This window comes from Spermophilus citellus (genome assembly GCF_964194105.1).
Source record: "Spermophilus citellus genome assembly, chromosome: 13".
NCBI classification, from domain to species: Eukaryota; Metazoa; Chordata; class Mammalia; order Rodentia; family Sciuridae; genus Spermophilus; species Spermophilus citellus.
The window spans coordinates 112,534,728-112,558,945 of NC_138193.1; positions in this window are offsets into that span (position 1 = coordinate 112,534,728).

Here is a 24,218-nt window from a genome sequence, read left to right on the forward strand (position 1 = left end):
AAAATGTGACTTCTAAAACACCCTGCACTTCTCTGCTTGTGGGTGACAAGTCAACACTGTGGCATTAGGGATCTGAAAGGCAGCATTTAAACAGGTGGGGTGCTTTCCTCTCCCCGCTGGCCCTGGGAGTGCATGGTCGCTCACGGAAAGGAAAGGTCACCTTCCCGTCACAGCAGCGACCTGCCCCAGGTTTAATTTTTTTCTTGAGGCATTCGTTCAGAGGGAAGGTGTTTCTGAGAAGCTGTGCTTGGTGTGGAAGTTGGGGGGGCATCCACGTGGCCTACCTCCACACTGTTCCCCATGCGCCCCCTCCCCTTGTATAATAAGCAACCGAGAGGCCTTTTCCTGGTGAATCAATAGAACAAAGCCAACAAGAGAAAAGAAGTACCAAGGAGTCTTTGTTCAGCTGCCATCAGTAGATGACTTTTCTTACATGAAGGGAACATTCCTGGAAAAAGATTTCATTAATTTCCAACAGCAAATGTATGTATTTTTTAAAAGGAAAAAATATAGCATTACCCATCCAAGCCAACAAGACTACTACACAGGGTGATTTATAAGGGCATAAATCTAGTTATTCCAATGAGCATGCAAAGTATAATCTAAGGTGATATTACTCTTACGTTATAAAAGGGCGCATACGCTAGCCCGTCTGGGGACTGCCTGAGACCAAGATGCATGGCACTGGTTTCTTTTTGGTAAGAAACGAATTCCATATATCTCAAGATTTCCAAACAAAAAATGCAAAGCTGGCTCATATTTCAGGGCGAAAGCCCTCTGCTGACTAAAGATACTTCTGTTTTTATTGGGATTGTGGTTCTTGCTCTTTTTATTTTTGTAAACTTTTTCCATCATGAGCTGATGCATGGATGTATTTATAGTTGGGTTTCATTTAACTGTGCTCATTTGTACTGATCTGTGACAGATTTATATGATCCTAGATTCCTGCTGTCACTGCTGCATTATTTATGTTTCTATAAATTAAAGCCATTATTATCAAAGATGGCCCCTGACAGTAGGATGCGGTAGTTGGAAATAGCATTTCATATTTTCCTAGCCCTGATGAATCCTCTATGGATCGCATCCTGATGCCGACTAAGAAATCATCGTCTTTGCTGGAAAAGAGTAGGTCTGAAGGGATCATAATAATAAGTCACTAATGAAAGACGAAAATTCCAGGACTATTTGTAGACACTGGTTTTTAATCTTCCTAATGATAGGCCTGACGATAAATAGATGAGGGAGATAATACATGGCTGATAACACCAACAGACCAGCTCCTCTCCCTCCCACCGCATGTGATTAGCCTCTAGGACAGATTCACATCATGCGTTTTAAATCTTCCTTTTATCTCTGTATTGGAGTATGATGACTCTGCTAAGCGATTTTTAAGCAAGGGCTTTGTGACAGATGGGGTACCAGAGAGCCTTTATCTCCCCGGCACCAATGAAACAATCAAACTTAATTGGTGGCTTCAGCATAAAACAGTTTATTTGTGACGCTAGAATACTGCAAATTAATAATCAGATTTTGACGATGCATATAGAGAAGACAGAGAGAAAATGGTTGTCCCAGACTGCTTTTAAAAATTGCTCCATAGGACCAATCAGACTGTGAAAGGTAGCTGGACCAGGCTGGAATGCTGCCCTCCTGCATCCTGGCTGCGTGATCCCAGTCAAGCCGGGGCAGCTCAGCGAGCTTCCACTTCTACCTCAGAAATCGGGATGCTTGTGTCACAGAATGGAAGGGGCCCCCACTCACTAAATCAAGTCAGGGAGATTAGACCAAGGTCGCCAGAGCACCTGATCTGCCAGGCGTCCTCCAGCACGTAAGAGCACAGCGCTCACTCGGGTGTGGACGATGTGAAAGTTAGACGGTTTGGCAGCGACACCGGGCGAGGAGCCTGCAGGAGACGTGGGGTGTGTGCAGTCTACCACCGGCACGTGGTAGATCCTCTCCCGGATCTATACTGGTTCTCTTCCTCTTCTGGTTGCACAGTGAGAGCCACGGTTCCTAAGCAGTCAGCCACACTCTCTGGTATAAATGTCAAAAATATTTCAACTCTGTAAAGAGGGACAAAACCTCATTTTCTGTCTTTAGTGTTTCTCAAAGGACCTTTCTCGTGCTATAAAGAGTTTCACACCTTAGTGGTCCAACTTGCTCTGAGCTGAAAAAGCCATGGTGGCCATGGTCCAGGGGCTTGTGGCTGAGGAGACAGCTGGGGGAAGGGAAACACCTAGAGCTGCGGGGTCAGGCACGGCCACAGCCCAAACCCGGTTCTGGGTCTTACCGTCTTCTGCGTCTTGGCTTTTCCAAACCCTGGCTTCCTTGTCTGTGGAATGGGAGCAGTGGTGGATACCCTCTGGGAGTCCCACTCTCCTGGGTCTTCCCTCTGCACCCCATGACACCCCTCCTGGACAGAGACGGTTCTCGGAGTCACGTGAGACCAAAAAGGAAACTGAGCGCACCGTGACAGAAGCTGCCAAGGGGGCAGGGGGACTCAGTGCTCAAGCACGTGGCCCACGTGTGTCTGCCCTTGCCCTGGCCCAGACGTAGTCTCAGACGCTGTCATCTCAGCTACCCCGCGCCCAGGGTGAGAAAAAGAGGAGCAGAAACAAAAAGGGCTTTGACTCTCATGAGGGAATTAGGAGAGGAACTGGGATTTGTTTTAAAATATTCCAGAAGTCAGACTCACCCATGGAGAAGGAAACTCAGGTTTTTTGAAATAATAACAGAAGGCAGGAGAGATGGCCAGGTGGGCCTGAGGTGCTCGGTCCTCCATGGCTTCTGTTCTGATAAGCTGCAGGAAATTGCCTGTGCTTCCCCGCCTAGAGCAGCAGAGATGGCCATTCCTTCAGTTAAAACGCGTGTAAAATGCGATGATATCTTGGGAAGTATTCTCCTGGATGATTGCTCTGTCATTTTTAAGTTAGAAGTTTATTTTTATCTTACATCCTTTGCAATCTAAGACTTCCCTTCTTCTTGTGTTGTAGGTCAAGATCTGCTAGAGTTTAACCCTCTGGAGGATAAATTAGTATGTAGACTGTAGAAATAGGTAAAGGTGTTGTAGGACTTGCACTTCCAGGAAAATGTTAGAGAGGTGGATACATCAGAAGCTGGAAGGTGTGCCACGTGTGCATTTGCTTAATCGTGCTGTTCTGCTGTCTACATTTGGTCATTGTATAGTGCTTTTGCATGAGAATTTACTCACAAAAATTGATGCAGAATTTGCATTATAAGAATATTCAGGGACCAGGCGTCATGGCACACACCTGTAATCCAGTGGTTAGGGAGGCTGAGGCAGGAGTATTAAAAGTTCAAAGCCAGCCTCAGCAACTTAGTGAGATCCTGTCTCAAAAAATAAATGAATAAATAAAAATAAAAAAGAGCTATTGATGTGGCTCAGTGATTAAGTGTCCCTGCATTCAGTCTCCCAGTAACAAACAAAACAGCAAAACAAAACAATATTCAGAGCCTCATGGATTCTTGTGGGCTCAGTAGAAATGCAAGAACAGGTAGCTAGTGAGGACTTGGGGGCAAAGCTGTTTTGCACCTATCTGATTAAAAATATGAATATCTTACAAAAAGTGTGCAGGGTAGTGCCCATCAAGTCACTGAGTAGGAAAACTGAGCTGGCTCGGGTGCACGCTGTCACTATGATCTCAGCAAAGCTCATCACACTCCTCATTGCACATCCTCTGCGCCTCGCTGTTCCAAGAGGTCTACCCCACCCTCCCCAGGTACCCACTCTCCACAGGAAGCTTGGGGTTTCTTCTTGGGACTATCTGCGGAAAGCACAGAGGCAATCCTTCTCTCTGTCCTGCTCTGCCTCCACGTGTCCCTGTCTGGTTCGGGGCCCGGGGTGTGCAGCTCCTGCCCAGACTGGACCTTGGAACTTTGTTCCTGTCAGTACTTAATCTTTCTGGGTTTGAAACGTGGTTTGGATGTCAGCCCAGTGGTGTGGCTGTCATAAAACCCACCGGGTTGGGCAATTTATGGAGAGGATAAACATATTTTCTCACAGTTCTGGAAGCTGAGAAGTCTAAGGTCAAGGGGCTGCAGGTTCGGTGCCTGGTGGGAGCTGCGCCCTGCTCCCAGGGTGGCTCCTTGAGCACTGTGTCCCCACAAGGGGTAGGCAGAAGGGCGGTCAGCAAGGGTGGTCAAGGCTGTGTTCCCAGGAAAGAGCCCTCATGGCCAGTTCATTCTGTGAAGAACCCACCCCCCACACACACCTGATACACCTTAGTATTAGATTTCAACATGAATTTTGGATTCAGTTCTGGATTTTTTAATAAGTTGTGCTTCCTCAGAGACCCTAATCTCCCAGCTCCTGACCTGGGCCTCCCCTAGTACCCAAGGAAAGGGATGGACCCTGGAAAGAAGACTATTTTGGAGGACTGAAAGTCAAATAAAGTTTTATAGTATTGCAAATCTGTCCCAGTTTCCCATCTCTGTCCTTAGGTTTTGTTCACAGGGCTCTGTTCAACTGTTTTCCAAGTCTGCAGTGGGTTGAGATAAGAGCCTGAAGAAATGTATGACTTTAAGTCTTACATTATGCATATTATACAGTTATGCATATAGTAATATCAATAATGAATTTCTATATTTTTTAAGTACATTATTTTTGCTTAAGTTCAAAACCACATAATAGTCCATTCTCCTCAAAGTGAAGTCAAATAAAATAATAAGAAATTTCTCCTAAGGAGATATAGGCCATGTAGGTTCATGAGAGAGTTCTGAGAACAGCCTTGGAGAACTCCATCTCATCTAGGGAGCCCTGTGCAGAGGAGCCTGCCCCACAGAGAGCCGCCCGTCACCCCTGTGGGGAAACACGTGCTGTGAACGTACATGTTGTGTGGGCCTGGGGACGTGGCTCGTGGGAGAGCACTTGCCTGGCATGTGGGAGGTCCTGGGTTCCATCTCCAGCTCCTCCAGACTCCATGTCTGTGTGAACCAGCACTGTATCCTGGGGCTCCATTTCATAGTTTCAGTGGGATTTCAAAGCCACCTCTGGCCTTGAACTTTACTACTAATGTGAAACTTTGGACTTGCAGACAGGGGCTCCAAGCCCGCCAATGTCACTGGGTGAGTTGCCATCACAGTAGGTACAGGATTCAGGTGTTGTCCTGGACTGTTGGATGCCCCAACCTCAGGACGCTAGCTCTGCAGCAGAACATGGCTCTGGGAATAAGAATCATCCATCAACAGTTGTGTGCTGTCTCTCTACTCTAGCTGGGAATTTTAGGTGGCAAAGTCACTTGAAAGCCCCGGTTTCCATGTTTTATAAATGAAGACAATCATAACAACCCCATGATAGGCTGTAAAAACAGACAGGAACATTCTGAGCCTTGAGGTAGGACTTACGGGTCATTTTGCTGGTTTCCAACCCCCTGAAGCTGCAAGGAAACTGAGGCTGAAAAGGCCATGTGAGAAGGCCGGGTGCCTCCATTCCCTGAGCCCCAGCCCCGCAGCCGGCTTGAGGCTCTTCCATTTACAGAATTCACTTGTTTCCTGAGGAGCTGGCATTGCTCACTTCATTACGGAGAGCGGAGAAAGGACTCCGGCTCACAAACACTCTTTAACATGTGTTTTTTCTCCTTATCTTATTGACTCAACATGCAGATATCTCTGCCAGAAATGTCCAATTGCACCTTTGTCTAAAGAAGATTTTATATTGATCTTAATCTAATTAGCTGGTCTGAACTATGGTTTGTGTCACAATTCCTGTCTTGATCTAATTAGCTACTGTCGCCCAAGCAGCATGCATCTGAAATCATAATTTCCCCCGCGGCAGCCTTTCCCGTCGGGGGCTGTGTGCTCCAGGCAGACAGTTCTGAACCCTGCAGACCATCAGCAGCCTACGCTACCTCTGCGATCTTGGCTCTGAATTCTTCTAGGCATGCCACTGGATTGGGAGCCGGGCATATCCAGAGCTCCGACCTGGGCTCCGCCTGGTCTCCTGTGTGTCCACAGGCAAGTAAGTCACCTCATCTCTGTCAACTTCATTGTCCTTTTCTTGCCTGAGGAGTATCGGACAGAGCAAGCCAGGGAGCTGCAGAGATAGGGTTCTGCTTAATGCCTGGCACCGGGGCCTCCGAGCTTCTGATTTCCTGCTCTCTGTGCCTTTTCCCAAAGGCGCCTGAGAAGACAGATTCTGTCCTCTCTGGGTCATTTCTCACTAGGACAGAGGTTTTCTCCCCCTGCTCTGCTCCATCCCAGAGCTCCCTCCCTCTGACCCTTCATACCTCTTTCCTTTCTCACTCCCTTCCTCCCTCCAACTCTAGAAATGTCAGAAATGCCCCCCTCCCTCCCTTCCCTTCCTCCCCTCCCTTTTCTGCCTTTTATTTCCTTCATCTTTGATTTGGACTTGACCACATTCCCTCAAGTGTACTCACCAAATAGTCTCAGTGAAGCCTTAACAGCACCGGGCTGTGGCTACTCTTGAGGAGGGTGGAGGCGGGTGCGGGTAGCTGAGCAGTGACAGTAAGGCCCTGTCCTCTAAAGGCTGCATTTGAGTAAAGGTAGAAAGCGCAAAGCCAGATGTGGATGAGCAGGTGGGGCTGAGCAGGGCCAGGGTCGTCCCCACCTGCCTGCGGGGCAGGACACCATCAAGAGCACAGTAGGCCTTTGAAATAATTGACCCATTTGGACACAAGAGGATGCACACAGTTGTGGAAACAAGTTCAACAGACTTCCAGAATCTTCAGAGCCAGGAGTGTCCTCAAGCCAAACCCAAAGCCCAGGTCGCCCAGCTGGTGGGGGTCTGCCCTCAGGACAGTGTCTGCTCCTCCACACTGTGGGTGGGGCTCCTGTGCACTCTGAGGAATCTTGTCACTGCCAAGTGAGGAGGGGGTGACATTCTGGTGTGAGGCGGGGCTCGCTGGACCCAGGTACCTCTGTGCACTGGAAATGCCATATCCACTCTTGGGTTGAGATGTTGTCCCCAGGAGGTGGCAGATTTCTGAGCACATCAGAAACTAGCAGGAGGTCAGGCCAAGGTGGTGGAAAGAGCACACACAGCCAGGCTCCCTTCAAAACTCTGAAATGACAAAAATGTGATATTTGAAGAGAATGCATTAGCACGGGGACATAAGGAAGAACTGTCGTTGATTGGGGATTGCCTGGAGTCTGCAGCACTCCAGGAACCAGCCAACAGAGGGGACTGGATTCAGACAGGCAGGGGGCAGAAGACCAGTGTCCAGGATGGCAGCACCTGCTCGCTGCGTGCCTTCTGTCACAGCGTCACCTCCACCAGTCAGGCTTCTACTTCACCACGAGCCCCGGTGCAGGCTGTTTCTGTTCTGCACTTGTGTGTCTTCTCCATTTCCCAACCTCAGCTGGTGCCCAACAGAAGGCAGTGAGTACTGCGGTGTTTGAGGAAATAAAGTGAATAAACACCTTGCAAATTTGTCCCTGCGGCCCTCAGTGTCAGCCTCAGCCCTGTCTTCCTGGACATCAACTTGGCAATGAGATTTGCTTTAGCTTCGGCCAACATCTCAAAAATGTCTAGGCTAAGTCTGGACTTTCCTAAGTTTTACAAAAACCCTCTTTTCCCTGTGCTGGTTGTTTGAACTTTGGGTGTGATATGTCATTTACAATCCAAAAGCAAGAAAAATACAGAGTTCTTGTGATAGTGGGGTCTAAGCTCTTGAAACAGAAATCAGTAATCTCCATTTTGCAAAGCAACCTGCAATGTTTTCTCAATTCCAGGTGTCTGTGTTCGTTTTGAGAAATGCAGGGCAAGTATTCAAGAAGCATCCAATTTATCTGCATTTGTTGAGCAGTTAACTGGTAGCTAATGGGCTAGTTATGGAACAAAATCTAACTAGTGGGAAATGAAGACAAATCTGCTCTCTCTAACTGCGAACTCCAGAAGTGCCCCTGGGCACTTCACCATCAGAGTACCCTCGTGCTACCTCAGCTGTCCCCCAAGCCAAGCAACCCTTTGACACGTTTCCTTCTTCCAGTTCCCACATCAGCTGGGTACTCAGGCTGGCGCCCCCTGCTGGTCATCTGGGAACCATCCTGGCTTCCATCCTCTGCCTTGGTCTCTTCAGACTCCAACCCCTGCTTATTCCCATAGGAAATCTCCTCTACCAACAGCTGCGGCTCTTGCTCAGAGGCTTTGAGAGCCAGTTTCCTCATCTTTCTTCTTGCTCCTTAAATCAGTTCTCCAAACTGCATCCTGAACAATCTTTCTAAAATGCAAGTGAGATTTAAATTAAGTAGTGCCTCCAATGCCTTTAAGCTCAGGTGTCTGACTTTGGGTCTGTCTCTGGCTGTAGCTCATCGTGCCTTTCGCACTTCAGTTAGTACTGAATTGTCCTCATGCATGTGTGCACCCACGGGTCCTGGTGTCCTGCTCATGCTCAGGAACTCCAGCTCCTCCCCTTTGTTACTACTATAAATTGTGTCCTTCCTCCAGACTCACATGCCTGGTCGTCCTGTCCAGGAAGCCTCCCCTGAAGCAGATGAGGTAGAACCCGTGTTTGTCACCTTTCCAGGAAGCCTCCCCTGAAGCATATGAGGTAGGACCCGTGTTTGTCACCTTTCCAAGTACATGAAAGGAACAATTAGCAAAAGAAAGGTTCATTTTGGCTCCCTGCTTTAGAGGTCTCAGTCCACAGTCAGTTGACTCCATTGCTTTGGACCTGAGGAAGTTTGCCACTGAGGAAAGTGCTTGGCTTATGGCAGCTGGGACGCAAAAAGAGAGGGGGGTGGGGGAGGGCCAGGGACAAACATAGTCCTCAGGCCACACCCCAGTGACCTACTTCCTCCAGTCATGCACCACCTGACTAGGTTTCAACTCCTCTGCAGTCCATTCAAATTATTAATCCATTAACCAGATTGATCCGTTGGTGAGGTGGAGCCCTCATGACCTGATCCCTTCCCTAAACGCCATCTCTGGACATGCTGTGCTGAGGACCAAGTCTTCAACACGTGAGCTTTTGGAAGACCTTCTAGATCCAACCATGTCAGCCCTGAGTTTCACAGCAACTTGTTTGTTTGTTAACACCTGCCATTTGGTGGCTCAATCTTCCTCCCTCCCTCCCTCCCTTCCTCCCTGCCTTCCTTCCTTCCCCCCACCCCCCGCCCTTGCCCTTCTCTTTTTGAATAGTGTCTTGATGACCTTGTGAATTGCTGGATAGGGTGAACTCTCAGGCCTGGCTGTATTTTGCATATTTTGCAATTTCCAGAACCTATCATGTTTCCTAGATGGAAAAGATTCTGAATACTTTGCTGAACTCATGTCAACCAATATGTATAAAAGAAAGGTCCTGCCTGTCTGCGCCTTGTTGTGTCAAGATGAGGCTGTGAAGTGGAGTGAGTCCTTGTCTTGTAGACATTCTCTCACTTGACCTCCTCGTGGTTCTGTGGTACATCAGGATGGATTCCTGATTTGGGGCAAGATGACCCAGAGCATCCAGGAGAAAGGGTGGGACTTTATACCTGGTACTTGTGCCACACGCCAGGCAAGGCCCAGGGCAGGTCGTCTGTACTCTTCAGAATAACACCACAAGGCCCTGTTCCTCATACATGAGAGGAACCTTGCCCAGAGCCACCAACCCCAGACGTGCTGAGCTGTGCACAGAGCACAGTCTTCTGACGCGGCCCTGTGTCCTTCCTCTCACCAATGCAGGCCACCTGCTACTTCCCCTTTACAAAGCAGAGCAAATTGCCTGGAGAAAAGCCTTAGCAGGTTCATCCACACGACCACAGCCAGCAAGTTTGATTGAGTTTGTGTTACTTTGTGAGTAATAACCCAAATTAAAGGTCTGTCATAGCGAATGAGATGCTGACCACCAAGGGGAAAATTGCATCTTTCAAATGATCACATGAGGACCATTTCCCAAGGAATGTAGACACCGGCTCACCAGTGTGATGCCGGCCTTTCCCACTGATGGATTCCTCCTACAGGCAATACATAATCTTTCCAGGACATCCTGATAATATTTGAAGCATGTGACATGTCATCATGCATATTACCATTAGCCTCGAATGCCAGGATACAAGGGATGCATAATTCCATTAATCAGGTTTTTGCTGGTGTCTGTGGTTTGGCACCATTTATTATTTGGATAGGGTTAGGACGGAGCAAAAGAAATCTTTCTCACAGCCACAATGCATGCACTAAGAGCCAAACTGTGCACAGGACTGTATTAGGAACCAAACAGAACAGTTGAATGGAATAATACCTATGATTTTTAGGAAGTTTTAGGATTGGAACCACTAATCCAGGTGACTGCATAGAGAATGACTAGTGACAAGGCACAGTTCTCAAGTATATAATGCACTATGTAGTAATCCTAAGTCATTATATGCTTTCTAGGATTCCATATTTGAGAGACTGAGGAACTTGACTGTGGACAGCAAGGCACATGGCCACAGAATTTGTGTCCACTGCCCTGTCCGCACTGCCTGGGCATGTCACAGTCATGCAAGCACACCCATATCTATTCTCTCCCAGAATCCTACAAAGTTTTAGGATAGAGGCAGGGCATAGATTACTATCCTCTTTTCAGGTAAAGAAATTAAAGCCCCGGAAGTGGTTATTTTCCAAAAGCAGAGAATGATGAGCAATGGAACCCCATTGAGAAACTATGGCTTGCACCTTGGACGACTTCCGCAGCTTCTACTCGCTGCCGTCAACCGGAACAAAGGGCTCACAGGTGATTAAAATGGCCAGGAGCCCTGAGGAGGTGGGTTCCTGTCCCGGGGGGAGATGCTTGGCACACTTGTGGGGGCCACCCCAGCTCTAACAGGGAGCTGAGCCTCTGTGGCCTTGCCAAGGACAGCCATTCTAGGAGCACCAGGATGGGCTGCCCTTCTGTTGAAGTCCAAGAGATGTGCACCCCTAGAGCCAGCTGTGGGGAGACGGTGACCCATCAGGGAAACTGGGGCTTGGACAAAATGAAGGGAATCTAAGTTGGAAGAAATGACACATCCTGTCATTGTGGGGTGCATTGGGGATAGGACAGGCACATGCCACCATTCAGAGAAATGGTTCACATGCGTTCAAAATTAGTTTTCTTTCTTGAAAAATCAGATTGGTAAGAATGCCAATTTTGTGGTTCTGTCTCATATTTTTCTGAATGAGGTAAAGTGCCATAGAAATGATTTAATAAAAGTATTAACATTAAAATGTTAATATACCAGAATGCCTTCATTAAATCAATATGTGAAAAGTGAGAAGAATATTTAGGAAATAATCACTATATCAGAAAATAGTATGCATCGAAAATTCCAAAAAAATTAAGTGACTAGTTTTTTTTTTTAAGTGATGAAATGTCTATCATTTCTTCTACTTCTGCAGATATATGTGTGGGTGTGTAAATATATATATTTTCCATTTTTTCTTCTTTTTGGATACCGGGGATTAAACTCAAGGCATTCAACCACTGAGCCATCTCCCCAGCCCTATTTTGTATTTTTTACTTAGAGACAGAGTTTCACTGAGTTGCTTAGAGCCTCACTGTTGCTGTGGCTGGCTTTGAATTCGTGCTCCTTCTGTCTCAGCTTCCCAAGCCACAGGGATGATAGGGGTGTGCCACTGTGCCCTGCTCTATTCCATTTTATTCTTCAATAGTAACAACAATATTATGTCCAACTACACACAGTTCTGAATTTAGATCAGATGTACTTAGCTGAATTTGACCCACTTCTTGAGCTTGAGCCAAAATTCAGAGGCAGGATGGCTGTGGTCCTGAAACAGGGTGCTCTAAAGTTATGAGGAAGCAATTCCTGTGGAGCGCAGGGCAGTTTGGGAACAACAACGACAACAAAACAGGTTAACAAACAAACAAAACCATCTTAAAGAGAGAACACCATAATGTAGAGGTACTAAGGAAGAATCATCTAGAGGTTCAGACACCAGAAGAGGCAACAGGAGGATTTCAGATGAGGAGGTGGTCTGGGACATTAGAATGCAAATTGTTCTGGATTCAAGGTCAACTGGGAGGGGGCATTCTAAACAAATGTCCAGCCCGAGCAATGGTATGGAGTACAGCATGTGTGAAGGGGTGGTGTCCATCCGGCTTTTCTTACCCCCTCCAGCACTGATCCTCTTCTCTTGGAGCATGGTGTCATAGTGTGACAGCTGATGGTGCACCCCTTTGTCTGCATGTCACTAGGAACTTGCTAAGGGACAATACCACCTTGCCCCTTCCCAAAGAGGCAGGGAGTCCTGGCCTAGATTAGCTTTTCAGTATGTTCAGTGAATAGATTAACAGAATCAAAGAATATCCAATAATGGCTCTGCAGTGTATTGGCTCTGTGAACCTGGAAGTCCTTGGAACATTCCAGAATTCTGCTCTGGTCATCTGTGCCACGGAGACAGAACAACACCTTTATGTATTGTTATTTTGAATATGAAGTTAATTTTCCTTTTTAAAACCAAAAAGGATACTCACACTTGTAATCATGGAAAAGGTTTTTATTGTCTCTGTTTCTCAGCTTGGTTTGATCTTTAAAAAAGGGCTTCCAGAGCCTAATGATTTTCATCTTCAATGAATTTTTCAGACAATATACATGAGAACCTGTCAATAGGATTGAAGGTCATTTTATACCCTTGGAAATATTAATAATATATTCCTCAGGAAGAAACGTTTTCTTAGATAAAATGGCAAATGGTGTTTGAAAGCAGAAAGATCAAGAAAATGTCAGGACCAACCAGCAATTACCATGCTGCAGCCCCTACTGGTGAATGAATCCTGAGGTGTGCCCATCTGGAAGCCCACGGCTCATTCTGTGCTTAAATCCTGTGCTCTTTCAAAACAATAAATGTAGGGAAGAAAGCAAACTGTCAAAAGGGTGCTAGAAATAGCCAGAATAGCTCATAAAAGCATATAATTCTTGAGCTGTCATATTCTCTACCAGCAGGATAAACACTAGACCCTCTGCCCTCTCCCAAACGTCTTGTGATGCTGGGAACTTCCTGTTTGCACTGAAGTTTCAATTCAAGTAGTTTGGGACACATGTGCACCTTCCCATAATGTAAGTAATCATGTCATGAAAAGGAATCTTTTTGAAAAATGTGTCTGAGTTAAATTCTGTGACACAGCTCTCAAGTGGGAGAGGTGTGTTTTATTTGCTGAATGTTCAAAATATAGCCTTGAACTAGATAATGAAAGGGTTTTATTTAGAACAGCTCAGAGTTTGGCATCACACATTTGTCAAGGGAGTGTGCTTGAAAATTATCCCTATGTTTACCTCAAACTATGCGTTGGATGAAAAAATAATCATTACTCAACGGTTATAGAATCATAGGCCTTTCCAATGTGAAATTTCTTAATGCAAAAAAATTCTCTATTAGATTTCCAATAACTACCTCAGAACACTCTTTGACCAGTTTAGATAGACACACACTTCCCCACAGAGACTCTAGAGAGGGGTTTCTTTGAATGCTGGAAGAAAAGGAGAGAATTCCAGTGTCAACAGTGAAGCACAGAGACCTTGGTCCTGAGCCTTGGGCCTAGGGTCCCTGATGAGGGGTGAGTCTCGGTCTAGATTGCCATGACAACCTCCTTTCTTCTGCATTTTCTGGAAGTAACTGGGATTCAGACTCAATGGGAATCATAGGTTGAAACCATCACCTCACATTAACCCAGAAGTAAGTTGCTCCTCAGTGTGGGAATAGCGTTCGGCTTAATACCGAGAGCTTAATACCGAGTGCTGCGGGGTTGAAAGCCCAGCTGGGCAGAGGTGTGGACGTCCTGGACACTGCCCCATGGAAGGCCACATGGCCAACATAAACTCCACTTTACCTCCCTGAAGCGCTGTCCACTGCAGCTGCCCAGGGAGTCTGGTGCCCACCCACAGTGCTCCCCGCACTTGTTCATGCCCCAACACCCTCCCCTGGTGACCCAGGATGTGCTCCAGCTGGAGAAGCTGAGTCCCAGGCTGGGAGCCGGCCTCTGGTCCTCACTGAAGCCCAGACCTCACCCAGGCAGCAGGCCCCCCCTGTGTGGGGTGCAAAGCGCCTGCTGGTTTGCAGGGCTTCCAGGATCCCCAAGACAGACCGGCATTCAGGAGAAAACCGAGCTGTGTGTGGCTGCAGACAGACCCTGCTTTGACTCCGTCCCTGATGTTCTGAGAGCTCCTGAGGTCCTGAGGGTCCCCGGGTTTCACCATCCACAGGTCCACCCTGCTGGGTTTTGCTTTGCTTGCTCACCTCTGTCCTCTTCCCAGGGCCTCAGAAAGAGGCACCTTCTCCCTGTCCTATCCAAGAGCACACACAGATCCATTCTTCAGGAAAAAACTGAGAAGCCGCAATGGCTACAAAACTGCTTTGTAGGTGACATGAAAATAATTTGAGCAATAACTTAAGATCCTTAAACTCTGTTGACCGCTCGTAGTGTTGTGGTCACTTTCCTTTCACATATCTTTCTATTTTTCCCCTGGGATTCCCTGGTGTCTGACTTCCTCACTGGCCACTGGCCCATCAGCCCGAGTGTTTGGGTTCCTTCCTCCTCAGAACAGAGGTCTTCCTTCTGGTTTTGCTTGATCCCTCTCCTATGTTCCTCACACCTTCTCTCAGATCACATAAAATCAAACTAAAATCTCTGCAGGGATGTGAGATCAGTGTGCTGTGGAAAACATAGGCCAGTCATCTCTCTCTCTTTCTCACTCTCTCTCTCCTTCTAAGCTTATAATTAATAATGGAGGAGGAGGAGGAGGAGGAGGAGGAGGAGGAGGAGGAGGAGGAGGAGGAGGAGGAGACTTAATTGCTTCTGGAAGCTAAAAGTCCAAAATCAGGGTGTGGGTTAGAGTAGGTTTCTCCTGGAGATGTTGAGAGAATATGTGTTAGACTTCTTCCAGATTCTGGAAGTTTCCAACCAACTTTGGCATTTTTTCTCCCTTTTCCTCAATTTCCCTCTCTGCTTGGCTCAGTTACTTAAGATCTTTACATAACCCCAAGACCATGAAAGTATTTCTCAAGTGAAAGATCCATGCTCCCACTAAAAAAAATTATGTTGTCACCCCTCAGATGCAGATAGTACAGTTTAAAAAATAGCCAGTTTTGATATAATGCTCCCCCAATTCTGAAACATATATATCTACCTACGAAATTATGTTGTCATCTGACAGCATGAGCTTAAGGAAAACACTTTAGGAATTGTTTTAAAAATGATGTGTTAAGGTCCGCCATGTATAGCCAACACCATCATGCTCATTTGACTCTTCCCACTACCCCCAAAATGGTCTGTGGACACAAGGACTGAACTCCCAATTCACAGGTGAGGAATCTGGAGCCCCACAGTGTAGACTATTCTCACGGTTTAGCTCTGGAACGTTCAAGTTCCCATGTTGAAAGCATGGTCCCCAACGTGGCTGAGTTTAGAGGTGGACTTTCAGGCAATGATGGGGCCATGACCTCATCAGCAGGTTAGTCCACTTGACAGATTGATCGACCAATCCATCGATAGCTGACGGGACGACTGAGAGACGGAGTTGGAAGAAGTCGGCCGTGGGGCCAGCTCCCTCGAAGGTTTTTTTTTTTTTTTTTTTTTTAATTTTTTTATTGATTATTTAAAGCATTACATAGCTCATTCTCTTGGCCCCTTTCCCTCTCTCTGCTTCTAGCGGCTGTGGGCGGAGCAGGGGGGAGGATCAAGCCTCCAGGTGGTGAGAGGCAGGCCAGGGAAGACTGTGGAGGAGGCCACCTGGGGCAGGAGGCCAGGCGAGCTCTTTTTCTCTAGTAAAGTGAATGTCACCCACCTGGGGGAAATGAGAACGGTGACTGAGGAAGCCAAGGCTGAGGCTAGATTGTTGTAAGAAAAAACTCAGAATTTCTTAGGTAAGATGTTTGTTGTGAAACTACGGAAAAGTAGAGAAGACCAAGTTGGCCACAGACCTGGAACCTGCCCCTGAAGGTGGTGCAGCATCCTGACTGTCAGGTTGCCTCCTTCCCGTCCTTAGGTGACCGGGCTCTGCTGGGTCCCCTCTTTGGTGGACATCATCTCTTGCATAGCACACAGGCTGGGGGATGTGGAAAGACAGAATTCCTTTCCTCACAGTTCTGGGGCTGCAGGTCCCACATCAAGGCCCTGGAGGGTTGGAGTCTGGTGAGGGCTGCTCTCTGCTCCTGAGCTGGCACCTGGTTGTGGCATGCTCCAGCGGGCAGAGCCCTGTGGCCTCATATGGCAAAAGGAGAGGAAGGGCAAGAAGGAGCCAACGCTTGTTCCTGCCAGCTGTCTACCAGGCTGCCAACCCCATCACGAGGGCACATCCTGACACTCACTCATCCCACGGGTCCCGTTTTCTGCTTCCTCAGTGCCATCCTTCACCCCCTGCCCTGGTAATGGACAGCTAATGTCTTGGCAAGGAGTCATTTACAGTACACAAGAGTGGATTTGATTGATGCTGTGAGTCACTGTCTGGATTACTGGACAAAGTGCTCTTGTTGACCATTTTATGGGCCATTGGTCCCTCTGTGGCTTGAGAGCCTCTGGCTCAGGCACCTGCTCCTGGCTAGTTCCTGCTGGCTCTGCTGGCAGTGCAGGTGTGAGCACCATGTGTCAGAGACTTTTTGAAGGGGCAGTGGGCAGGTGTGTCAGAGGTGCGCCCAGCAGGGAAGCAGCACAGCAGGAGACTGTCCATCCCACTTTGCAAGACTTGGCCAGGCCCTTTGCTGCCCAGATGGGACCAAGATAGAGACTCAGGAATGAGTCACCCAAAGGAGTGAGCCTCAAGTCACCCATGTTGTGGGGAGCCACCCAGTGCTGGCCCTGAGCACCGAAGCCTCAGACCTCTCTGCTTCGGGCATTATTTTTACCATTTTAGCTCACCGTGTGGATGAACAAAACCCAGATATGAACCTGACTCAGCTGTGATTCACAGAGGGAGGTGGGCTTGGGCTCTGGTGTGCCCCAGCCTGACGGCCTCTTTTTGCACAGCTTATCCTGGAGTCTAATCCAGGTTCTAGAATTCGGGGTTGTGAGGGGTGTGGGAGGGGAGCAGCCGCTACCTGGGTGTTGGGTCCACATGGAACCTGGGATCTTCCTGAGCTGGCAATGATCAATTGTCTAAGGAAATGTCACATGTCCCTTGCAATACGTCCCTTGCATTTTGCAGCAGGGCAGGGGACAGTGGGCTTGGTGGCTTAGAACTGGGCAGGCCACTAGAACCAAGTTGGTAGTACTTTAAAATGTGCCTATTGAACTAGGTGAACTGAATGCCCCAGACCTGCCAATGATACCCGTCTTGCAAATCAGGATGGGGCCCTACGTCCACTGGTGTGGAAGATTAAGCGCCCGAGAAACATCCAGGCAAGTACTGTAGAAAGCAAGTTTTATTTAAAAAAGAGAGGCAGAGATAGACTTCTGGAGAGAAGGAGGCCAGAGCGAGTATCCTGGGAGTGGGTGTGTGTCTTGCCTTTTTATAGTTCCCAGGTTTCCTCTCCCTCCCCACCTGCCTAGTGACTAAGGGCCAGGAAAGAGCAGCCCTGGGGGTGGTCATTACCATTCCTTGGGCTGGGCAGAGCAACTCCCTGAGGCCTTAGTAACCCATTTCCTTTTCTTTGATAATTAGCCAATTAGCCCTCGTCTCTCTAACCCCGACACTGGTGTTGGTTACAGTAGACTCTCATATCCACGACTCTCCTGCTCAGTAGCTGTTGGTGTTTGGTCTCAGGTAACACTTGAGAGTGTCCTTCACCTGTCCTTCCCACAGCAGTACTCAGGGCAGAGCCTTGTTTCCAGACCCCCAGACAGGGCCTCACTGAGTTGCTTACTGCCTCACTTTTACTGAGACTGGTTTTGAACTAGCTGTCCTCCTGTCTCAACCTCAGGAGCCACTGGGATTACAGGTGTGTGCCACCGCACCTGGCAGAACCCATGCTTTTTGATAAAATGTCAAATTATGGAGAATTGAGAGTGAGTGAAGTTTACGTTTTTATTGCTCTTGAGGTATGGCATCCTCACATTACATTGTTTAAATGTGTTCAGTTGGAATTCCAGCAAAATCGCACAGAGACTGAAGTTAACCCAAATATCCATTTGGCATAGGTTATGGCTTGCATGCGAGGTGTCCCCCAAAAGCTCATGTGTGAGACAATGCAAGATTCAGAAGAGGTGATCGGGCTTGAGAGCCTGAATCCAATCAGTGAGTCAATCCCTTGATAGAATGAACTGGGTGATGGCTGAAGGCAGGTGGGGTGTGGTGGCGGGGGTGGGCACTGGGGGAGTGGCTTTGGGGTATATATTTGTACCTGGCAGGTGGAGTCTCTGCTCCATGATCATCATGTGAGCTGCCTCCTTAGCCACACCCTCTGCCGTGATGTTCAGCCTCAGCTCAAGCCTGAGGAATGGAGCCAGCTGGCTATGAACTGAGACCTCTGAAACTGCGATCCCTTAAATCCACTTTCCTCCTCTCCAGTTGTTGTAGTCAAGTCTTCACGGCAGCAAGAAAGCTGACTGAAATACAGTGGGGGAGGCCTCCCTCACCCCCACCAGGATGTGGCACTGCCCTCTGGACCTGGGCTCAGCCTCGGGCTGCTCAGCCCGACCTTCCAGCAACGGCACAGCCAGGCGCTGAAGCCTGGGCCTCACCACGCTCATGGCTGTCCTCTGCTCAGGGAACAAAGCCCCTTAGTCTGACAGGTTCCTCTCCTGCCCTCCAGCCACTCATCTGGGCGAGCCCTGCACAGTCTGAGCTCCCTTGTCTCGCCCCCTTCCTGCTCCCCTCCAACACGAGTGTCCTGCCTCTGAAGTCATGTTCTGATCCATACTAAATGAAGCACGGATCCTAGGGCATTGAGGATATATCCTGGTGACCTGCACCTCTGTCCAGGTGGGGCCATCAGGGATACGAGAGAAGTTTTCTAATTGCTTCTCCAAGAGTCATGCTCGGAGGTGAGACATTAGAATTTTGACCAAGTAAAACTTCTAAAATTGTTTATTCATGGTAAGAAATGACCTTGATTCATCTTAAAAATACAAATTTCAACAACTGTGATGTCACAATCTCTGCAGCAAGATGTAAAAATAAGTTAAGAAAGTCTTATTTCTTATTTCTCAATTTATTGAAAATAGGGTTTAAATGTTTCTTGATAAGGGATTGGAATCTCACATCTTAAAATGAACTGAGAATGCCAAGCGTGTGATTGGGGTTCTCAATTTCCTGGCCAGTGAGTAAAAGACCCCATGGGTCAACTACATTCCTAGCATCAGGAGATCTTGTTTTCTCTGTACTGTTATCCAAGATGGTGGCGCAGGGGGTTGGAATGACTTCCTAACAGGATGCAAAGAAATGAGAATGTATTGATGACACCACCCAACTTTAAAAAGAATCATAGACCATAGAGAAAAGCATAGCTTGAGAATTACATCATACTTAGCTTATTTGTATCATAAAACTTAGTCACATAATAATGCTACTTAATTCCCTATTTTTTTATAAAAATGGAGAGGAAGTAATATTTATTAATTTATTGATGTCCTTTTATAGAGCAGCACCTTTATGTATATCTCCTCTTTTAGTCTGGATCTACTGAAGTCCATAAGCAAACTAGAAGTTAGACCACATGTTCAGTGAACAGTGGAACAAAATCAGATCTGTTTGGCTACACAGCCTATATTAATTTTGCTATGAGAGGGGAGAGTGAAGCAGCTATTTTTAAAGAAGTATTAGCAAATTGACTTTCATATGACTTAAATAAAAACCAGCTTTATTTAATACACAGTTCAAGAGATTCCTTAGCAAAGTCAATTTTTGCCGAAGGAGTGATCACGGTTTTGTCCATAATGATCCTCCCATCCTTCTTCCTCTGGGTGGAACCTGGAAGGGTCTTTGCTACCTAGAATCTGCACTCTACCCCACACTTGTCGGGGAGTTGGATGTGACCAGGTGATGGGAGAAAGTGCTGTGAGCAGGTTCTGATTTAGTGCTCAGAGAAACTGAGCATGGCTTCTCCTTCCTTTTCCCCATTCTTTCTGGTTGGAATCCAAATCTGAGAAGTCGGGAGGGAGCAGGAATCTGGGAAAATGAGTCAGGAAAACTGTGTTAAGACTTGCTTGATCACTGAGAGGCCAAGTTGTCCTCAGCTCTGGATCACCTTCTGAGACTTTTTTTGTGTGTTCATCAGCATCCGCCCCCCTGTTGTTAGCATCCACATATCAGAGAGAACATTCAACCTTTGATTTTTTGGGATTGGCTTATTTCAATTAGCTTGATAGTCTCCAGATCCATTCATTTACTGGCAAATGTCATTAAGTCATTCTTCTTGATGTCGAGCAACATTCCACTGTGTATATGAACCATGTTTTCTTCATCCCTTCATCTGAGGAAGGGCACTCCTGAGACTCTTCAACCATGAAGATGTAGGATGTTAACTGCGCCTTGCTGAAGATGAGTCGCTCATGTCTGAGCTATTGTGCTGTGACTTGGGGCAGCCAAGGTGCTCTACAGACCTGTCTTTGTATGTAAATGAGTGTCACTTGGCTGTGGCCATCCTCACATTTGCATACTGTACACTCTGGTGCCACAGTGGCCCAGGTGAGTCACTGCAGTGAAACAGGATGGCGGCAAATCTGAAAGGTGCACCACCTGCAAAAAAACGTTTGCTGCCTTTTGTCCTAATACAAAAAATAGACTAATGTGGGTGATGACCTGTGAGTGGGTAGCACCTTCCTCACATTGGTGCCCACGCACATCCCTAGCCCTGCTTCTAACTAGCTGTGGAAGCTTGGGCAAATGTGTTCATCTCTACATCTGCAAAACAATTGGGCTGATTATCACCACATGTGCATACGCCAAGGCTGTAGCCTGACCTGCTCATCTCACCGTGGGCTGTGAATCAGGAGCCCTCTCCAGACTTCTTTGTGTACCAACATGGCCAACTCTCAGTGCTCTTCTTCACTTCTCTCTGATGACCGCTAGGGTGAGGCCTATAGAGAGTCTGACAGAGCAACTCATTGTCCAATGCTGTGGAGTAGGAACAAAGGTGATTTCCTTTCTTTAAGCCAACAGTCCTTTAGGATCTGCTGTCACTTAAAGGGTACTGTATTCTGGCTTTCCGTTTGTGAGCTGCTGCTAAACACGGATGAGCTGAAACAAAGCAGAGAACCAGGAAGCACTGCGAGGAAGCTCTCTCAGGTTTAGGAATAGGGAGGCCTCTGTGTTTCCAGGGGAGATGTGGAAGACCACAGCAAGCAGTGATATGTAAGAAAATCAATAGTAATGTCTTTGCTTACCCAATCTCTCCAGAGCAGGAATGCTTGGCTCCAATGATTTTAAGGCACTGCTTTTATTAGATCACTTAGGAGTGAGTCAGACAGCTAGTCCATAAGGTAACAATCCATGGAAGCTTGCTATGTTAAGAAAAAAGAAAGTAAGTTAGGAAATTCAGTTGTTCTTCTATTATTTTTCTCCAATATTCATCACACCAGGCCAGTAACTGCCCAGAAAGGAGAAGCAACAGAGCTAAATCCTTTTTGGTGGCAACAATGGTCCGTCCCTTTGTACCAGCACCCAGGGCTGGGGAAGTGCCCCTTTCCAGGAGCACCTGCGGTACTTCATCAGGCCGGAGAGTTTGCCACCCAGGTGCTGAGGGTTTCCCGCTGGAGAACTCCCCGGCACTTATGCCTCTGTCAGAGGAGGCTTAGCCAGGACAACAGGGATCATGCAGTTATTCTATCAGAGAGAGAGAGTGCAATTCAGGGAAGGAGTTGGACAGAGCTTGGAGGATGGCAGAAGAACCTGCGGGGCAGGAAAGGTAGAGGGAGTGTGGGGTAGAGGTTGAGACTAAGGAGGGTGGAGGCTGTTTGACGTGGAGTTCAAGGCTAAGGAAGGTAGAGAGAGCTTGGGGTACAGGTCAAGGCTTGGGGGTGGAGGGAACTTAGGGAGGAGAAAATGGCTGCTGGTTCTGAGCTTTTGGGGAGGGGCACTGATTGCCCTGAAAGGCAGCACACTGAGGCTGCTGAAAAAAGGAACCACCACCCACCCTGTGCAGGGTGAAGAGCCACTCTGGGGTAGTGAGGACAAAAGCCAGAGCCCAGCAGGAGGCTGCAAGCCCCTGCTTCTCTTCCTCCATTCCTCTTATGCCCCATGGGCCGAATCTTAAAGGAACACCTGGCAAAGAGATGACGGCATTTGGGGGCCAGACCTGGCATGAAGGGTATAGGGCTGGCTTGGACCACAGAGCTGTGGGCTTAAGGACTGCGGGTGCTCCTTTGAGCCTCTGGGCATGCCTCGGCAGTCACTCTCATTGTTTGCATCATGCTTCTCCCTAGGTCAGAGTAATCCTGAGTGAATAAGGAATTCGAGGGAGAATTTCCAATAAATAGTGCAATAATAGTCAACAGCAGCACATCACCAGCTCTGAGCCCAAAGCCCAGTCATGTCCAGACCGTATGCTTGTGATTCATACCTCCTGCACTGGGAGCATTCAGAGACTGAGGAAATGCAAAGCAGATAGGATACACAGCTTTTCCTTAAAGACCTCGGACTATATTGGAGAAAAAGGCCTATGAGAGGAAAGACCCATCAGCCCAGTGTGCCCAGTTGGTAGGAGTCCAGTGACTGCAGGACCCATGGGGACAGGGATCTTTTGTGCTTTCTGCCATTTAGGAGTAGTTCTGTTGGGAAAGACTCTTAACTTCCCTGATCCCTGAGTTTCTTATCTGTCACATGCAAACGTCACGCCCTCCTTCACAGGGCTTGGTCTGGATGAGGCAGGGTGCACCTGGCAGGAGTTGGGATAAAGCCTGACACTAGCGAGTGCTCAGAAGGTGAAGCTGCTGGTACCCTTCACTCCCCTGGATTCTTACATCAGTGATACTATTTACTCCCAAATCCGTCAGCCTGGATTCCCATCTTTCCACTTCCCTCACATCTAGTCAGCCTCAGGAACATCACCAGGAATGCCACTGTCATTTAGATGTCTCTGACACCTTTCTTGTTCCACTGCAAATGTTTCAGCCTCACTTTCCCAGGGATCCTGACTGAGACACTGTCCCTTGTCCAGCCTTCCCCAGAGCAGCCTCCGTCCTGCCACAAACTGACCCCCACAACCAGAGCCGCACATTGCCCCTGATGCTCTGAAGCTCTTATTACCACAGGTCAGGAGTCACACTGTGAACGGGAACACTTGCCCACGCTCAGATCACTGCCTACTTTTCTGCTGGGCTTCTGTTCCCGGGTCCCCTAAATCCATGGGATTCTTTCAGCCTGTGCCTGCTGGTCTCACTCCATGAAGTCTTCATGGACCCCCAGGGAGCACCCCCAGGGTCTCCTCAGTGACTTCCCAGCACCCTTTTCTGCCTGAGAACCACGTGACCAGACACTCTCTGCACCTCTGCACGTGGCTGGTGGCTGCCTCGAGTGCAGGAGTGGCCTTGGCCGTGCGAGGGCTGCTCACTCCGTGCCGAGTCATGGAAAAGTGAGCAAGTGACTTTTATATCAGATGTCACAAATTCCTCAATGGTCTGCACGTCAACACACTTGACCACAGTTTGTGAATTCACACTGCGAAATACTGGCTAGCACCCCCAATTCACGTTTTTCGTAGCCATGGAAGCATCTAAGGAGACTCATCATCTTTTCACAAAATACCCCAAGTACATAAGCTGTTTGATCCGAAGCCAAAATGGATTTTTCTGGAACACTGACCGGTGAGGGATACATCACACGCAGACCAAGCGTCCGCTGTAGGGCCCTGTGGTGCTCCATGCCTCACCTTTTCCACGGACTACCCCACCCGCAACACGACCACTGATTCAGAATCTATCTTTAACTGCACTTAAGATTCTGGTCTTACCTCTGAGGAGCTGCAAAGAAAGATGGGCTGAGTGCAGGGAGAGATTCTAGGAGATGACAAACTGCCTGGACATTAAAATGTCATTGTCAGGCAAAACTCCAAGCTCTGCTGCCCACCCTCCCTCCTCAGAGGACAGAGAAGGTGACCAGGTAATGTGCCGGAGGTGGAGTTGTGAGAGCAATCAAGATAAAAAATAAATCAGATTTCTCCAAAGATAACACCATAAAGCCAATTTTCGCCCACTCTCTAAGCATGTTAAAAAGGGGACCAGTCCTTGCTGAGCGCCCATGGCCCACGCCTCATTTTTCAGGACTTGGCAGGGAACATGTGGTTTCTCTATTTAAAGTGGCCCAGAATCAGGGCCCTAGGGGCCACTGGGACTGAGGCGGCCACAGCCATTTCCATGATCAACCCGGCTCACAGGAGCTCACGGGCCCTCGTCATCCTTTTAATCGGATAGGGT